The following is an 18,529-nucleotide window of genomic DNA, read 5'->3' as shown; positions in this document are numbered from 1 at the left end:
ACCATAGCAATCAAGGCACTCTCAATGTTCACTTGCAGATAGTAAACAAAGGGAGCTTCAAAACTGCTTAATCAACAGTAAGGTTCAACTCTGTGAGATGAATGCACATATCACAAAGAGGTTTGTCAGAATGCTTCTGTCTATTTATTATGTGAAGATATTTCTTTTTACACAATAGGCCTCAAAGCCCTCCATATATTCACTTGCATATACTACAAAAAGTGTGTTTCACCTCAATTGAAAGTAATTTTCAACACTGTGAGATGAATGCATTCTTCACAAAGAAGTTTGTGAGAAGGCTTCTGTCTAGTTTTTATGTGAAGCTATTTCCTTTTCCACCATAGGCCTCAAAGCGCTACAAATGTCCACTTGCAGATTCTACAAAAACAGTGTTTGCAAGCTGCTAAATCAAAACAAAGTTTCATCTCAGTGAGATGAATGCTCACATCACAAAGAAGTTTCTCAAAATGCTTCTGTATACTTATTTTGTGAAGATATTTCGTTTTCCACCGTAGAACACAAAGCACTGGAAATGTCCACTTGCAGATATTACAAAAAGAGTGCTTCAAAACTGCTCAACCAAAAATAGGTTCAACTCTGTGAGACGAATGCACACGTCACAAAGAAGTTTCTCAGAATCCTTCTGTCTAGTTTTTATGTGAAGATATTTCCTTGTCCAAAATAGGCCTCAAAGCACTCCAAATGTCAACTTGCAGTTTCTACAAAAAGAGTGTTTCAAAACTCCTCAATGAAAAGAAATCTTCAGCTCTCCGTGATGAATGCACACATCACAAAGCAGTTTGTCAGAATGTTTCTGTACAGTTTTTATGTTAAGATACTTGCTTTTCCACCATAGGCCTCAAAGAGCTCCAAATGTACACTTGCAGATTCTACAAAAAGAGTGTTTCAAAGCTGCTCAATCAAAAGAAATGTTCAACTCTGTGAGAAAAATGCACGCATAACAAAGAAGTTTCCAGAATCTTTCTGTCTAGTTATTATGTGAAGATATTTCCTTTTTCACAATAGGCCTCAAAGCGCTCCAATTGTCAACTTGCAGATTCTACAGAAAGAGTGTTTCCAAACTGCTCAACCAAAGAAAAGTTCAACTCTCTCAGATGAATGAACACATCACAAAGAAGTTTCGCAGAATGCTTCTATCTAGTTTTTATGTGAAGATATTTCCTTTTCCACCATAGGCCTCAAAGCGTTCCAAATGTCCCCTTGCAGATTCTACAAAAAGAGTGTTTCAAAACTGCTCAATCAAAAGAAATGTTCAACTCTGTGAGATGAATGAACACATCACAGAGAATTTTCTCGGAATGATTCTGTCTAGTTTTTATGTGAAGATATTTCCTTTTCCACCATAGGCCTTGAAGCACTCCAAATATCCATTTGCAGATTCTACAAAACGTGTGTTTCAAAGCTGTTCAATCAAAAGAAATTTTGAACTCTGTGAGATGAATGCACACATCACAAATAAGTTTCCCAGAATCTTTCTGTCTAGTTATTATGTGAAGATATTTCCTTTTCCACCATAGGCCACAAAGCACTCCAAAAGTCCCCTTGCAAATTCTACAAAAAGTTTATTTCAAAACTGCTCAATCAAAAGAAAGGTTCAACCCTGTAAGACGAATGCACACCTCACAAAGAAGTTTATCAGAATGCTTCTGTCTAGTTCTTAAGTGAAGATATCTCCTTTTCCACGATAGACCTCAAAGCGTTGCAAATGTCCACTTGCAGTTTCTACAAAAAGAGACTTTCCTAACTGCTCAGTCAAAAGAAAGTTTCAACTCTTTGAGATGAATGCACACATCACAGAGAATTTTGTAAGAATACTTCTGTCTAGTTTTCCTTTGAAGATATTTCTTTTACTGCCATAGGGCTCAAAGCACTTCAAATGTGCACTTTCAGAGAGTACAAAAAGGGTGTTTCCAAACTGCTCAATCAAAATAAGTTTCAACTCTCTGAGACGAATGGGCATATCACAAAGAAATTTGTCAGGACGCTTCTGTATAGTTTTTATGTGAAGATTTTTCCTTTTCCACCATAGGCCACAAAGCCTTCAAAATGTCCACTTGCAGATAGTATAAAAAGGTTGTTTGAAAACTGCTCAATCAGAAGTAAGATTCAACTCTGTCAGATGAATGCATGTATCACAAAGTAGTTTGTCAGAATGCTTCTGACTTGTTTTTATATGAAGATATTTCGTTTTCTACCATTGGCGTCAAAGCACTCTGAATGTCCATATGCAGATTCTACAAAAGGAGGGTTTCCAAACTGCTCAATCAAAAGAAAGTTCAACTCTGTGAGACGAATGGAAACATCAGAAAGAAGTTTCTCAAAAAATTTCTGTCTAGTTTTTATGTGGAAATATTTCATTTTCTACCACAGGCCTCAAAGCTTTCCAAATGTCCGTTTGCAGATTCTACAAAAAGAGATTTTCAAAGCTGCTCAATATAAGAAAGTTTCAACTCTGTGAGATGAAAGCACAAATCACCAATAAGTTTCTCAGAATGCTTCTGTTTAACTATTATGTGAAGGTATTTTGATTTCCATCTTAGGCCTCAAAGCATTCCAAATGTCCACTTGCAGATTCTACAAAAAGAGAGTTTCAAAACTGCTAAATCAAAAGTAAGCATCAACTCTGTGAGATGAATAAACATATCAAAAAGAAGTTTGTCAGAAAGCTTCTGTCTAGTTTTTATGTGAAGATATTTCCTCTTCCACCATTGGCTGCAAAGCGCTCCAAATGTCCACTTGCCGATTCTTCAAAAAGAGTGTTTCAAAACTGCTTAGAGAAAGGAAAGGTTCAACTCTGTGAGATGAATGCAGAAATCACAAAGAATTTTCTCAGAAAGCTTCTGTCTAATTTTTATGTGTACATATTTCCTTTTCCACCATAGGCTTCAAAGCCCTCCAAATGCACACTTCCAGTTTCTACAAAAAGAGTGTTTCAAAACCGCTCAATCAAAAGAAAGTTTCAACTCCTTGAGATGAATGCACACATCACAGAGAATTTTCTCAGAATGATTCTGTCCAGTTTTTATGTGAAGATATTTCCTTTTCCACAGTAGGCCTCAAAGTGCTCCGAACGTCCACTTGCAGATTCTACAAAAAGAGTGTTTCAAAACTGTTCAGTCGAAAGTAAGGTTGAACTCTATGAGATGAATGCACATTTCACAGAGAATTCTGTCAGAATGCTTCTGTCTAGTTTTTATGTGAAGATATTTCCTTTTCCACCATAGGCCGCAAAGTGCTCTGAATGTCCACATGCAGATTCTTCAAAAAGAATGTTTCTAAACTGCTCAATCAAAAGAAAAGTTCTGTTCTGTGAGACGAATGCACACATCGCAAAGAATTTTCTCAGAATGATTCTGTCTGGTTTTTAAATGAAGATATTTCCTTTTCCACCATAGGCCTCAAATCACTCCAAATTTCCAATTGCAGATAGTACAAAAAGGGTGTTTCAAAACTACTCAATCAAAAGTAATTTTAAACTCTGTGAGGTGAATGCACGTATCACAAAGAGGCTTGTCAGAATGCTTCTTTCTAGTTTTTATTTGAAGATATTTCCTTTTCCACCATAGGCCTCAAAGCACTCCAAATGTCCACGTGCAGATTATACAAAAAGAGTGTTCCAAAGCTGCTCAATCCAAAGAAAGTTTCAACTCTGTGAGACGAATGCATACATCACAAAGAATTTTCTCAGAATGATTCTGCCTAATTTGTATGTGAAGATATTTCGTCTTCTACCATAGGCTTCAAAGCGCTCCAAATGTACACATGCACATTCTAGAAAAAGTGTATTTCAAAACTGCTCAGTGAAAAGAAAGGTTCAAATCTGTGAGATTAATGCACATATCACAAAGAAGTTTCTCAGAAAGTTTCTGTATAGTTTTTTTTTTGTGAAGATATTTCTATTTGCTCCATAGGCCTTAAGCGATCCAAATGTCCACTTTCAGATTCTACAAAAAGAGTGTTTCAAAGCTGCTCAATCAAAAGAAAGGTTCAACTCAGTGAGATGAATGGACACATCACAAAGAAGTTTCTCAGAATGCTTCTGTCTAGTTCTTAAGTGAAGATATTTCCTTTTCCACCATGGGCCTCAAAGCGCTCCATATGCCCACTTGCAGATTCTACACAAAGAGTGTTTAAAACTGATCAATCAAAAGAAAGGTTCAGCTATGTGAGATGAATGCACACATCACAAAGAATTTTCTCAGAATGATTCTGTCTAGTTTTTATGTGAAGAAATTTCCTTTTACACCTTAGGCCTTAAACGTGCTAAATGTGCACTTGCAGATTCTACAAAAGGGTGATTCGAAACTGCTCAATCAAAAGAAATGTTCAAATCTGTGAGATGAACACACACATCAAGAAGAAGTTTCTCTGAATGCTTCCTTCTACTTCTTAAGTGGAGATATTTCTTTATCCACCATATGCCTCAAAGCACTCCAAATATCCACTTTCAGATTCTACAAAAAGTGTGTTTCCAAACGCCTCAATCTCAAAAGAGTTTCAACTCTGTGAGTTGAATGCACACATCACAAAGAAGTTCCACAGAATGCTTCTATCTAGTTTCATGTGAAGATATTTCCTTTTCCACCATAGACTTCAAAGTACTCCAAATGTCCACTTGCAGATTCCACAAAAAGAGAGTTTCTAAAATGCTCATTGAAAATGAGGTTCAACTCTGGGAGATGAATGCACACAACACAAAGAAGTTTCTCAGAATGCTTTTGTGTAGCTATTATGTGAAGATATTTCATTTTCCACCATAGGCCTCAAAGTGATCCAATTGATCACCTGCAGATTCTACAAAAAGTGTCTTTCAAAGCTGCTCAATCAAAAGAAAGTTTCAACTCTGTGAGATGAATGCATGCATCACAAAGAAGTTTCTGAGAATGCTTCTGTCTAGTTTTTCTGTGAAGATATTTCCTTTTCCAGCATAGGCCTCAAAGCGCTCCAAATATCCACTTGCCGATACTACAAAAGAGTGTTTCAAAATTGCTCTATTAAAAGGAACGTTCAGCTCTGTGAGGTGAATGTGCACATCACAAAGAAGTTTCTGAGAATGCTTCTGTCTAGTTTTTATGTGAAGATTTTTCCTTTTCCGCCATTGGACTCAAAGCGCTCCAAATATCCATTTGCAGATTCTACAAAAAGAGTGTTTCAGAACTGCTCTATCAAAAGAAAGGTTCAATTCTGTGAGATGAATGCACACATCACAAAGAAGTTTCTCTGAATGCTTCTGTCTAGTAGTTAAATGTAAATATTTCCTTTTCCACCATAGACCTCAAAGCGCTCCAATTGTCCACTTGCAGATTCTACAAAAAGAGTGTTTCAGAGTTGCTCCATCAAAAGAAAGGTTCAATTCTGTGAGATGAATGCACACATCACAAACAGGTTTTTCAGAATGCTTCTGTCTATCTATTATGTGAAGATATTTCGAGTTCCACCGTAGGCTTCAATGCGCTCCAAATTTCCAATTGCAGATTCTACAAAAAGAGAGTTGCAAAACTGCTCAATCGAAATTAAGGTTCAATTCTGTGAGATGAATTCACACATCAAAAAGAAGATTCACAGAATGCTTCTGTCTAGTTTTATGTGAAGATATTTCCTTTCCCACCATAGGCCTCAAAGCGCTCCAAATGTCCACTTGCAGATTTTAAAAAGAGAGTGTTTCAAAACTGCTCAATCAAGAGAAAGGTACAACTCTGTGACATGAATGCACACATCACAAAGGATTTTCTCAGAGTGATTCTGTCTAATTTTCAGGTGAAGATATTTCCTTTTTGGTCATAGGCCTCAAAGTGCTACAAAAGTACACTTGAAGATTCTACAAAAAGACTTTTTCTAAAATGCTCAATGAAAATAAAGTTCAGCTATGGGAGATGAATGCACATATCACAAATAAGTTTCTCAGAATGCATTTGTCTGTCTATTATATGACGATATTTCTTTTTCCACCATAGGCCTTAAAGTGCTGCAATTGTCCACCTGCAGATTCTACAAAAAGTGTGTTTCAAAGCTGATCAATCGAAAGTAAGGTTCAACTTTGTGAGATGAATGCACACATCACAAAGAAGTTTGTCAGAATGCTTCTGTCTAGTTTTTATGTGAAGATATTTCCATTTCCACCATAGGCCGCAAAGCGTCCAAATGTCCACTTGCAGATTCTACAAAAAGAGTGTTTCAAAACTGCTCAATGAAAAGAAAGGTTCAACTCTGTGAGATGAATGCACACATCACAAAGAAGTTTGTCAGAAAGTTTCTGTATAGTTTTTAGGTGAAGATATTTCCATTTCCACAATAGGCCTCGCAGTGCTTCAAATGTCCACTTGCAGATTTTACAACAAGAGTGTTTCAAAGCTGCTCTATCAAAAGAAAGTTTCAACTCTGTGAGATGAATGCACACATCACAAAGAAGTTTCTCAGAATACTTCTACCTAGTTATTGTGTGAAGATTTTTCGTTTTCCACCATAGATCTCAAAACGCTCCAGTTGTCCACTTGCAGATTCTACAAAAAGAGTCTTTCAAAGCTTCCCAATCGAAACAAAGGTTCAACTCTGTGAGATGAAAGGACACATCACAAAGAACTTTGTCAGAATGCTTCTGTCTAGCTTTTATTTGAAGATATTTCCTTTTCCACCGTTGGCCTCAAATCGCTCCAAATGTCCAATTGCAGATTCTACAAAAAGAGTCGTTCAAAGCTGGTCAATCAAAAGAAAGTTTCATTTGTGTGAGATGAATGCACACATTTCAAAGAAGTATGTCTGGATTATTTTTTTTAGTTTTATGTGAAGATATTTCCTTTTCCACCATAGGCTCCAAAGTGCTCTAAATGTCCACTTTCAGATTCTACAAAAAGAGTGTTTCAAAGCTACTCAATCAAAAGAAAGGTTCAATGCTGTGAGGTGAATGCCAACATCAGAATGAAGTTTGTCAGAATGCTTTTGTCTATTTTTTATGTGAAGATATTTCCTTTTCCAATATAGGCCTCAGAGCTCTCCAAACGTCCACTTGCAGATTCTACAAAAAGAGTATTTCAAAACTGCTCAAGGAAAAGTAAGGTTCAACTCTGTGAGATGAATGCACACATCACAAAGTAGTTTGTCAGAATTCTTCTGTCTAGCTTTTATGTGAAGATATTTCCTTTTTCACCATAGGCCTCAATGCACTCCAAATGTCCAATTGCAGATTCTACAAAAAGAGCGCTTCAAAGCTGCTCAGTCAAAAGAAAGGTTCAACTCCATAAGACGAATGCACACATTACAAAGAAGTTTATCAGAAGGTTTCTGTCTAGTTTTTATGTGCAAATATTTCCTTTACCACCATAGGCCGCAAAGCGCTCCTATTGTCCACTTGCAGATTCTTCAAAAAGAGTGTTTCAAAGCTGCTCAATCAAAAGACAGTTTCAACTCTGTGTGATGAATGCACTCAAAACAAAGAAGTTTGTCAGAATGCTTCTGTCTAGTTTTTATGTGAAGATATTTTCTTTTCCAACATAGGGATCAAAGCGCTCCAAATGTCCACTTTCAGATTCTATAAAAAGTGTGTTTCAAAACTGCTCAATCTAAAGAAAGGATCAACTCTGTGAAATGAATACACACATCACAAAGAAGGTTTTCAAAATGCTTCTGTCTAGTTTTTATGCGAAGATATTTCCTTTTCCGCCATAGGCCTCAAAGTGCTCCAAATATCCACTTGCAGATTCTACAAAAAGAGTGTTTCACAACTGCTCTATCAATCGGAAGGTTCAAATCTTTGAGTTGAATGCACACGTCACAAATAAGTTTCTCAGAATACTTCTGTTCAGTTTTTATGTGAATATATTTCCTTTTCCAATATAGGCCTCAAAGCGCTCCATATGTCCACTTTCAGATACTACAAAAAGAGTGTTTCAAAACTGCTCTATCAAAAGGAAAGTTCAACTCTGTGAGTTGAATGCACACAACACAAAGAGGTTTGTCAGAATTGTTCTGTCTAGTTTTTATGTGGAGGTATTTCCTTTTCGACCATAGAACTCAAAGTACTCTAAATGTCCAATAGCAGATTCTACAAAAAAGAGGGGTTCAAAGCTACTCAATCAAAATAAAGTTTCAAGTGTGTGAGATGAATGCACACATTTCAGGCAAGTTTGTGGAGTGCTTCTGTCTAGTTTTATGTGAAGATATTTCCTTTTCCACCATTGGCCCCAAAGCGCTCTAAATGTCCACTTGCAGATTCTACATAAAGAGTGTTTCAAAGCTGCTCAATCAAAAGAAAGGTTCAACTCTGTGAGGTGAATGTGAACATCACAATGAAGTTTTTCAGAATTCTTCTGTCTAGTTTTTATGTGAAGATATTTCCTTTTCCACCATAGGCCACAAAGTGCTCCAGTTGTCCACTTGCAGATTCTACAAAAAGTGTTTGAAAGCTCATCAATCAAAGAAAGATTGACATAGGAAGGGGAACATCACACTCTGGGGACTGTTGTTGGGTGGGGGGAGAGGGGAGGGATAGCATTGGGAGATAAAACTAATGCTTGATGACGAGTAAGTGGGTGCAGCACACCAGCATGGCACATGTATACATATGTAACTAACCTGCACATTGTGCACTTGTACCATAAAACCTAAAGTATAATAACAATAAATAAAAAAATAAATAAATAATAAAAAGAAAAAAAAAGAAAGGTTCAACTCTTTGTGAGATGAATGCACACATCACAAAGAAGTTTCTCTTAATGCTTCCCTGTAGTTATTACATGAACTTACTTCACTATGCAACATAAGCCTCAAAGCCCTCCAAATGTGCACATGCAGACTCTACAAAAAGAGAGTTTCAAAATTGCTCAATTGAATGTAAGGTTCAGCTCTGTGAGTTGAATGCACACATCACAATGAAGTTTGTCAGAAGCCTTCTGTCTAGTTTTTATGTGAAGATATTTACTTTTCCACCAAAGGCCTCAAAGCGCTCCACATGTCCACTTGCACATTCCACAAAAAGAGAGTTTCAAAGCTGCTCAATCAAAAGAAAGGTTCAACTTTGTAAAATGAATGCACACATCAGAAAGACATTTGTCAGAAGGTTTCTGTCTAGTTTTTATGTGAACATATTTCCTTTTCCACCATAGGCCACAAAGAGCTCCAATTGTCCACTTGCAGATTCTACAAAAAGATTGTTTCAAAACTGGTCAGTGAAAAGTAAGGTTCAACTCTGTGAGATAAATGTACACATCAAAAAGAAGTTTGTCAGAATGCTTCCGTCTGTTTTTTATGTGAAGATATTTCCTTTTCCACCTTAGGCCTCAATGCACTCCAAATATCCACTTGCAGAGTCTACTAAAAGAGTGTTGCAAAGCTCATCAAACAAAGAAAGGTTCAAATCTTTCTGAGAAGAATGCACACATCACAAAGAAGTTTCTCATAATGCTTCTCTCTAGTTATTATATGAAGTTATTTCATTATCCACCATAAACCTCAAAGCTCTGCAAATGTCCTTTTGCAGATTATACAGAAAGAGGGTTTCAAAACTGGTCCATTGAAAGTAACGTTCAATTCTGTAAGATGAATGCGCACAACACAAAGATGTTTCCCTGAATGCTTCTATCCAGTTTTATGTGAGGATATTTCCTTTTTCACAAAAGACCTCAAAGCTCTCCAAATATCCACTTGCAGATTCTACAAAAAAAGTGTTTCAAAACTGCTCAATGAAAAGTAAGGATTCCACTCTGTGAGATGAATGGACACATCAAAAAGAAGTTTGTCACAATGCTTCTGTCTGGTTTTTATGTGAAGATATTTCCTTTTCCACCATAGGCCTCAAAGCGCTCCAAATATCCACTTCCAGATTCTACAAAAAGAGTGTTTCAAAGCTCATCAATAAAAGAAAGTTTCAACTCTTTGTGAGATGAATGCACACATCACAAAAAGTTTCTCATAATGCTTCTCTATAGTTATTATATGAAGTTATTTCATTCTCCACCAAAAGCCTCAAAGCACTGCAAATGTCCAGTTGCAGATTCTACAAAAAAGACTGATTCAAAACAGCTCAATCTAAAGAAAAGTTCAACTCTGTGAGCTGATCCCACACATCACAAAGAAGTTTCTCTGAATGCTTCAGTCTAGTTATTATATGAAGATACTTTGTTTTCCACCGTAGGCCTCAAAGCGCTCCAAATGTCCAATTGCAGATTCCACAAAAAGAGGGTTTCAAAACTGCTCAATGAGAAGTAAGGTTCAACTCTGTGAGATGAATGTACACATCACAAATAAGTTTGCCAGAATGCTTCTGTCCATTTTTTTGTGAACATATATCCTTTTCCACCATATGCCTCAAAGCGCTCCAAATGTCCACTTGCAGATTCTGCAAAAGGAGTTCAATCAAAAAAGTTTCAATGCTGTGAGATGAATGTACACTTCACAAAGATTTTTCTCAGAATGCTTCTGTCTGGCTATTATTTGAAGTTTTTTTGATAATCATAGGCTTCAAAGCACTCCAAATGTCCACTTACAGAATCTACAAAAAGAGTGTTTCAAAACTGCTTAATGAAAAGTAAGGTTCAACTCTGTGAGATGAATGCACGCATCAAAAATAATTTTCTCACAATGCTTCTGTCTAGTTATTTTGTGAAGATATTTCTTTATCCACAATATGCCTCAAGGGACTCCAAATGTCCACTTGCAGATTCTACAAAAAACTGTTTCAAAAAGGCTCAATGAAAATTAATTTTTAACACTGTGAGATGAAGGCACACATCACATAGAAATTTTTCCGAATCCTTCTGTCTAGTTGTTATGTGAAGATATTTCCTTTTCCACCTTAGGCCTAAATGCGCTCCAAATGTCCATTGCAGAATCTACAATGAGTGTTTCAAAACTACTCAACGAAAAGTAACGTTCAATTTGGTGAGATAACTGCACACATCACCAAAAAGTTTGTCAGAATGCTTCTTTCTAGTTTTTATGTAAAGATATTTCCTTTTCCACCATAGGCCCCAAAGCACTCCAAATGTCCACTTGCAGATTATACAAAAAGAGTGTTTCAAAGCAGCTAAATCTAAAGAAAGGTTCAACTCTGTGAGATGAATGAACACATCACAAAAAGTTTCTCACAATTCTTCTGCCTAGTTCTTATGTGAAGATACTTCCTGTTCCACCATAGGTCTCAAAACACTCCGAATGTCCACTTGCAGGTAGTACCAAAATGGTGATTCAAAACGGCTCAATCAAAAGTAAGGTCCAACTCCGTGAGATGAATGCCCATAACACAAAGAACTTTGTCAGAATGCTTCTATCTAGTTTTTATATGAAGATATTTAACTTTCCACCATTGGCCTCAAAGCTCTCCAAATGTCCCCTTGCAGATACTACGAAAAGAGGGTTTCAATCTGCTCAATGTAAGGTAACGTTCAACTCTGTGAGATGAATGCACACATCACAAAGAAGTTTGTCAGAATGCTTCTGTCTAGTTTTTAAGAGAAGATATTCCTTTTTCCACCATAGGCCCGAAAGCGCTCCAAATGTCCACATGCAGATTCCACAAAAAGAGTGCTTCAAATATGCTCAAACAAAAGGAAGGTTCAACTCTGTGAGATGAATGCACACATAACAAAGAAGGTGGTCAGAATGCTTCTGTCTAGTTTTTATGTGAAGATATTTCCTTTTTCACCATAGGCCTCAAATGCTCAAAATGTCCACTTGCAGATTCTAAAAAAGAAAGTTTCAAAGCTGCTCAATCAAAAGAAACGTTCAAGTCTGTAAGATGAATGCACACATCACCAAGAAGTTTCTCAGAAAGTTTATGTCTAGTTTTTATATGAAGATATTTCCTTTTCCACCATATGCCACAAAGCGCTCCATTTGTCCACTTGCAGATGCTTTTTTTTTTATTATTATACTTTAAATTTTATGGTACATGCGTGCAATGTGCAGGTAAGTTACATATGTATACGTGTGCCATGCTGGTGTGCTGCACCCACTAAGTCGTCATCTAGCATTAGGTATATCTACCAATGTTATCCCTCCCTCCCCCTCCCACCCCACAACAGTCCCCGAAGTGTGATGTTCCCCTTCCTGTGTCCATGTGTTCTCATTGTTCAATTCCCACCTATGAGTGAGAATATGCGGTGTTTGGTTTTTTGTTCTTGCGATAGTTTACTGAGAATGATGATTTCCAATTTCATCCATGTCTCTACAAAGTACATGAACTCATCATTTTTTATGGCTGCATAGTATTCCATGGTGTATATGTGCCACATTTTCTTAATCCAGTCTATCATTGTTGGACATTTGGGTTGCTTCCAAGTCTTTGCTATTGTGAATAATGCCGCTATAAACATACTTGTGCATGTGTCTTTATAGCAGCATGATTTATAGTCCTTTGGGTATATACTCAGTAATGCGATGGCTGGGTCGAATGGAATTTCTAGTTCTAGATCCCTGAGGAATCGCCACACTGACTTCCACAATGGTTGAACTAGTTTACAGTCCCACCAACAGTGTAAAAGTGTTCACATCCTCTCCAGCACCTGTTGTTTCCTGACTTTTTAATGATTGCCATTCTAACTGGTGTGAGATGGTATCTCATTGTGGTTTTGATTTCCATTTCTCTGATGGCCAGTGATGGTGAGCATTTTCTCCTGTGTTTTTAGGCTGCATAAATGTCTTCTTTTGAGAAGTGTCTATTCATGTCCTTCACCCACTTTTTGATGGGGTTGTTTGTTTTTTTCTTGTAAATTTGTTGGAGTTCATTGTAGATTCTGGATATTAGCCCTTTGTCAGATGAGTAGGTTGCGAAAATTTTCTCCCATTTTGTAGGTTGCCTGTTCACTCTGATGGTAGTTTCCTTTGCTGTGCAGAAGCTCTTTAGTTTAATTAGATCCCATTTGTCAATTTTGGCTTTTGTTGCCATTGCTTTTGGTGTTTTAGACATGAAGTCCTTGCCCATGCCTATATCCTGAATGGTAATGCCTAGGTTTTCTTCTAGGATTTTTATGGTTTTAGGTCTAACATTTAAGTCTTTAATCCATCTTGAATTGATTTATGTATAAGGTGTAAGGAAGGTATCCAGTTTCAGCTTTCTACATATGGCTAGCCAGTTTTCCCAGCACCATTCATTAAATGGGGAATTCTTTCCCCATTTCTTGTTTTTGTCAGGTTTGTCAAAGATCAGATAGTTGTAGATATGTGGCATTATTTCTGATGGCTCTGTTCTGTTCCATTGATCTATATCTCTGTTTTGGTACCAGTACCTTGCTGTTTTGGTTACTGTAGCTTTGTAGTATAGTTTGAAGTCAGGTAGTGTCTTCACAGAATTGGAAAAAAAGTACTTTAAAGTTCATATGGAACCAAAAAAGAGCCCGCATCACCAAGTCAATCCTAAGCCAAAAGAACAAAGCTGGAGGCATCATTTAGCATTTTTGAAACACTCTTTTTGTAGAATCTGCAAGTGGACATTTGGGGCGCTTTGAGTACTATGATGGAAAAGGAAATATCTTCACATGAAACTAGGCAGAAGCACTCTGAGAAACTTCTTTCTGATGTTTACATTTATCTCACAGAGTTGAGCCTTCGTTATGATTGAGCAGCTTGGAAGCACTCTTTATGTAAGATCCACAAGTGAACATTTGGTGCGCTTTGAGTCGTATGGTGGAAAACGTAATATCTTCACATAAAAACTAGACAGAAACATTCTGACCAACTTTTTTCTGATGTGTGCATTCATCCCACAGAAGTGAACATTTGTTTTGATTGAGCAGCTTTGAAATCCTCTTTTTGTACAATATGCATGTAGACATTCGGAGCGCTTACAGGCCGATGGTAGAGAAGGAAATATCTTCATATAATTACCAGACAGAATCACTCTGAGAAACTTCTTTTTGATGTGTGCATTCATCTCTCAGAGTTGAATCTTACTTTTCATTGAGTAGTTTTGAAACAATCTTTTTGTAGATTCTGCAAGTGGACATTTGGAGCCGATTTAGGCCTATGGTGGAAAAGGAAATATTTTCACATAAAAATTAGATAGAAGCATTCCAGAAAACTTCTAAGTGATGCATGCATTCATCTCACAGAGTTGAAATTTACTTTTCATTGAGCTGATTTGAAACAAACTTTTTGTAGTATCTGCAAGGGGACATTTGAAGCGCTTTGAGGCCTCTGGTGGAAAAGGAAATATCTTCACAAAAAAAATAGACAGAAGCATTCTGACAAACTTCTTTGTGATTTGTGAATTCATCTCAGAGAGTTGAACATCTGTTTTGATTGAGCAGCTTTGAAACCCTCTTTTTGTAGAATCTGCAAGTTGACATTTGGAACGCTTTGAGGCCTATGGCAGAAAAGGAAATATCTTCCCATAAACACTAGACAGAAGCATTCTCACAAATTTCTGTGTGATGTGTGCACTCATCTCACAGAGTTGAACCTTTCTTTTGATTGAGCTGTTTGGAAACACTCTTTTTGTAGAATCTGCAAGTGGACATTTGGAGCGCTTTTAGGCGTGTGGTGGAAAAGGAAATATCTTCACATACAAACTAGATAGGAACATTCTGACAACCTTCTTTGTGATATGTGCATTCATCTCACAGAGTTGAACCTTAATATTGATTGAGCAGTTTGGAAGCACCCTTTTTGTAATATACGCAAGTGGACTTTTGGAGTGCTTTGAGGCCTTCGGTGGAAAAGGAAATATCTTCGTTTAGGAACTAGACAGAAGCAATCTGAGAACCTTCTTAGTGATATGTGCATTCAGATCACACAGATGAAACTTACTTTTCATTCAGCAGTATTGAAACACTGTTTTTGTAGAATCCGCAAGTGGACATTTGGAGTGCTTTGAGGCCTACGGTTGAAAAGGATATTCTTCACATAAAAATTAGACAGAAGCATTCTGACAAACATCTTTTAGATGTGTGCATTCATCTCACAAAGTTGAAACTTACTTTTCATTGAGCAGTTTTGAAACATTCTTTTTGTAGAATCTGCAAGTGGAGATTTGGAGTGCTTTGAGGCCACTGGTGGAAAAGGAAATATCTTCACATAAAAACTGGACAGAAGCATTCTGAGAAACTTCTTTGTGATGTGTGATTTCATCTCACAGAGTTGAACCTTCCTTTTGATTGAGGAGTTTGGAAGCACTCTTTATGTAGTATCTGCAAGTGGGCATTTTGAGTGCTTTATGGCCTATGGTGGAAAAGGAAATATTTTCACATAACAACTAGACAGAAACTTTCTGACAAGGTTTTTGCAACGTGTTCATTCACCTGAAAGAGTTGAACCTTTCTATTGATTGAGCAGCTTTGTGACATTCTTTTTGTAGAATCTGCAATTGAACATTTGGAGCGCTTTGAGGCCTATGGTGAAAAAGGAAATACCTTCACATAAAAATTAAACAGAAGCATTCTGACAAACATCTTTGTGATGTGTGCATTCATCTCAAAGAGTTGAACCTTTCTTTTGATTGGTCAGTTTTGAAACACTCTTTTTATAGAATCTGCAAGTGGAGATTTGGAGTGCTTTGAGGCCTATGGTGGAAAAGGAAATATCTTCACATAAAAACTGGACAGAATCATTCTGAGAAACTTCTTTGTGATGTGTGCACTTATCTCAAAGAGTTGAACCTTCCTTTTGATTGAGGAGTTTGGAAGCCCTCTGTATATATAATCGGCAAGTGGACATTTGGACCTCTTTGAGGCCTATGGTGGAAAAGGAAATATCTTCACATAAATACTAGACAGAAGCATTCTGACAAACTTCTTTGTGATGTGTGTATTCACCTCACAGAGGTGAACCTTACTTTTGATTGAGCAGCTTTAAAACACTCTGTTTGTAGTATCTGCAAGTGGACATTTGGAGTGCTTTGAGGCCTTTGGTGGAAATGGAATTATCTTCACATAAAAACTAGACAGAAGCATCCTTAAAAAATTTTATGTGACGTGTGGATTCATTGCATAGAATTGAAGCTTACTTTTCTTTGATCAGTTTTGAAAACCACTTTTTGCAGTATCTGTAAGGGGACATTTGAGTGCTTTGAGGCCTATGGTGGAAAAGAAAATACCTTCACAAAAAAACTGGACAGAAGCATTCTGATGAACTACTTTGTAATGTGTGCATTCATCTGAGAGAGATGAACCTTTCTTTTGATTGAGCAGCTTTGAAATACTCTTTTTGTACAATCTGCAAGTGAACATGGAGCACTTTAAGGCCTTTGGTGGAAAACGAAATATCTTCACATAAGAACTAGCCAGAATGTTTGAAATGAATGCACACATCACAAAGAAGTTTGTCAGAATGCTTCTGTCTCATTTTTATGTGAAGATATTTCCTTTTCCACCGTAGGCCTCAAAGCACTAAAAATATCCACTTGCAGATTCTACAAAACGAGTGTTTCCAAACTGCTCAATGAATAGTAAGGTTCAACTGTGTGAGGTGAATGCACACATCACAAAGTAGTTTTTCAGAATGCTTCTCTCTAGTTTTCATGTGAAGATATTACCTTTTCCAACATAGGCCTCTAGTGCTCCAAATATCCACTTGCACATTCTTCAAAAAGAGTGTTTCAAAACTGCTCAATCGAAGGTAAGGTTCAACTCTATGCAATGAATGCACCCATCACAAAGAAATTAGTCAGAATGCTTCTGTGTAGTTCTTAAGTGAAGATATTTCCTTTTCCACCAATGGCCTCAAGGCACTCCAAAAGTTCACTTGAGGATATTACAAGAAGAGTGCTTCAAAACTGCCCGATCAAAAGTAAGGTTCACCTATCTGAAATGAATGCACTTATCACAAGGAAGGCTGTCAGAATGCTTCTGTCTAGTTTTTATGTGAAGATATTTCCTTTTCCACCAAACACCTAAAATCGCTCCAAATATCCACTTGCAGATACTTCAAAAAGAGTGTTTCCAAACTGTTCAATCAAAAGAAAGGTTCAACTCTGTGAGATGAATGCACACATCACAAAAAAGTTTGTCAGAATGATTCTGTCTCGTTTTTATGTGAATATATTACCTTTTCCGCCGTAGGCCTCAAAACACTCCAAATGTCCTCTTGCAGATTCTACAAAAAGAGTTTTTCAAAGTTGCTCAATGAAAAGAACAGTTCAAATCTGTGAGATGAATGCACACATCACAAACAAGTTTTTCAGAATGCTTCTGTCTAGTTAGTATATGAAGATATTTCGTTATCCACCATAGGCCTCAAAATGCTCCAAAAGTCCACTTACAGATACTTCAAAAACAGTGTTTCAAAACTGCTCAATTAAAAACAAAGTTCAATTCTGTGAGATGAATGCACCCAACACAAAGAAGTTTGTCAGATGCTTCTGTCTATTTTTTATGTGAAGATATTTCGTTTTTCACCAAAGGTCTCAGAGCGCTCCAAATGTCCATTTGCAAATTCTGCAAAAAGAGGGTTTCAATGCTGCTGAATCAAAAGAAAGTTTGAACTCTGTAAGATGAATGCACAAATCACAAAGAAGTTTGTCAGAAGTTTCTGTCAAGTTTTTATGTGAAGATATTTCCTTTTCGACCTAAGCCCCAAAGCTCTCCAATTGTCCACTTGCAGATTCCACAAAAAGAGCATTTCAAAACTGTTCAATGAAAAGTAAAGTTCAACTCTGTGAGATAAATGTGCACATCACAAAGAAGTTTCTCATAATTCTTCTGTCTACTTATTGTATGAAGATATTTCTTTATCCACCATAGGCCTCAGAGCGCTCCAAATGTCCACTTGCAGATTCTACAAAAAGAGTATTTCAAAAGTGCTCAATAGAAAGTAAGGTTCAACTCTGTGAGATTAATGCACACATCACAAAGAAAGTCCTCAGAATGCTTCTGTCTAGATCTTATGTGAAGATATTTCCTTTTCCACCATAGACCTCAAACAAACCTAATATCCACTTGCAGATAGTACAGAAAGGTTGTTTCAAAGGTGCTCAATCAAAAGTAAGGTTCAAATCTGTGAGATGAATGCACATATCACAAAGAAGTTTGTCAGAATTCTTCTGTCTAGTTTTTATGTCAAGGTACTTCCTTTTCCACCATCGGCCTCAAAGCACTCTAAATGTCCACTTGCAGATTCTATAAAAAGAGTGTTTCAAAACTACTCAATGGAAAGTAAGTTTCAAATCTGTGAGATGAATGCACACATCACAAAGAAGTTTGTCAGAATGCTGCTGTCTATTTTTTATGTGAAGATATCAACTTTTCCTCCGTGGGCCTCAAAGCCCTCCCAATGTCCACTTGCAGATTCTGCAAAAAGAGTGTGTCAAAACTGTTCAACTGAAAGTAAGGTTCAACTCGGTGAGACTAATGAACACATGACAAGCAAATTTGTCAGAATACTTCTGTCTAGTTTTTAAGTGAAGATATTACCTTTTCTACCATAGGCCTCAAAGAACTCCAAATATCCACTTTTGGAGAGTACAAACAGAGTGTTTCAGAACTGCTCAGTAAAAAGTAAGGTTCAACTCCATGAGATGAACACACATATCACAGGGAAGGTTGTCAGAATTCTTCTGCATGGTTTTTAGGTGAAAATATTTCCT

Source organism: Pongo abelii, chromosome 23 (assembly GCF_028885655.2).
Source record: "Pongo abelii isolate AG06213 chromosome 23, NHGRI_mPonAbe1-v2.0_pri, whole genome shotgun sequence".
Lineage (NCBI taxonomy): Eukaryota > Metazoa > Chordata > Mammalia > Primates > Hominidae > Pongo > Pongo abelii.
Note: the sequence above shows the minus strand (reverse complement) of the source record.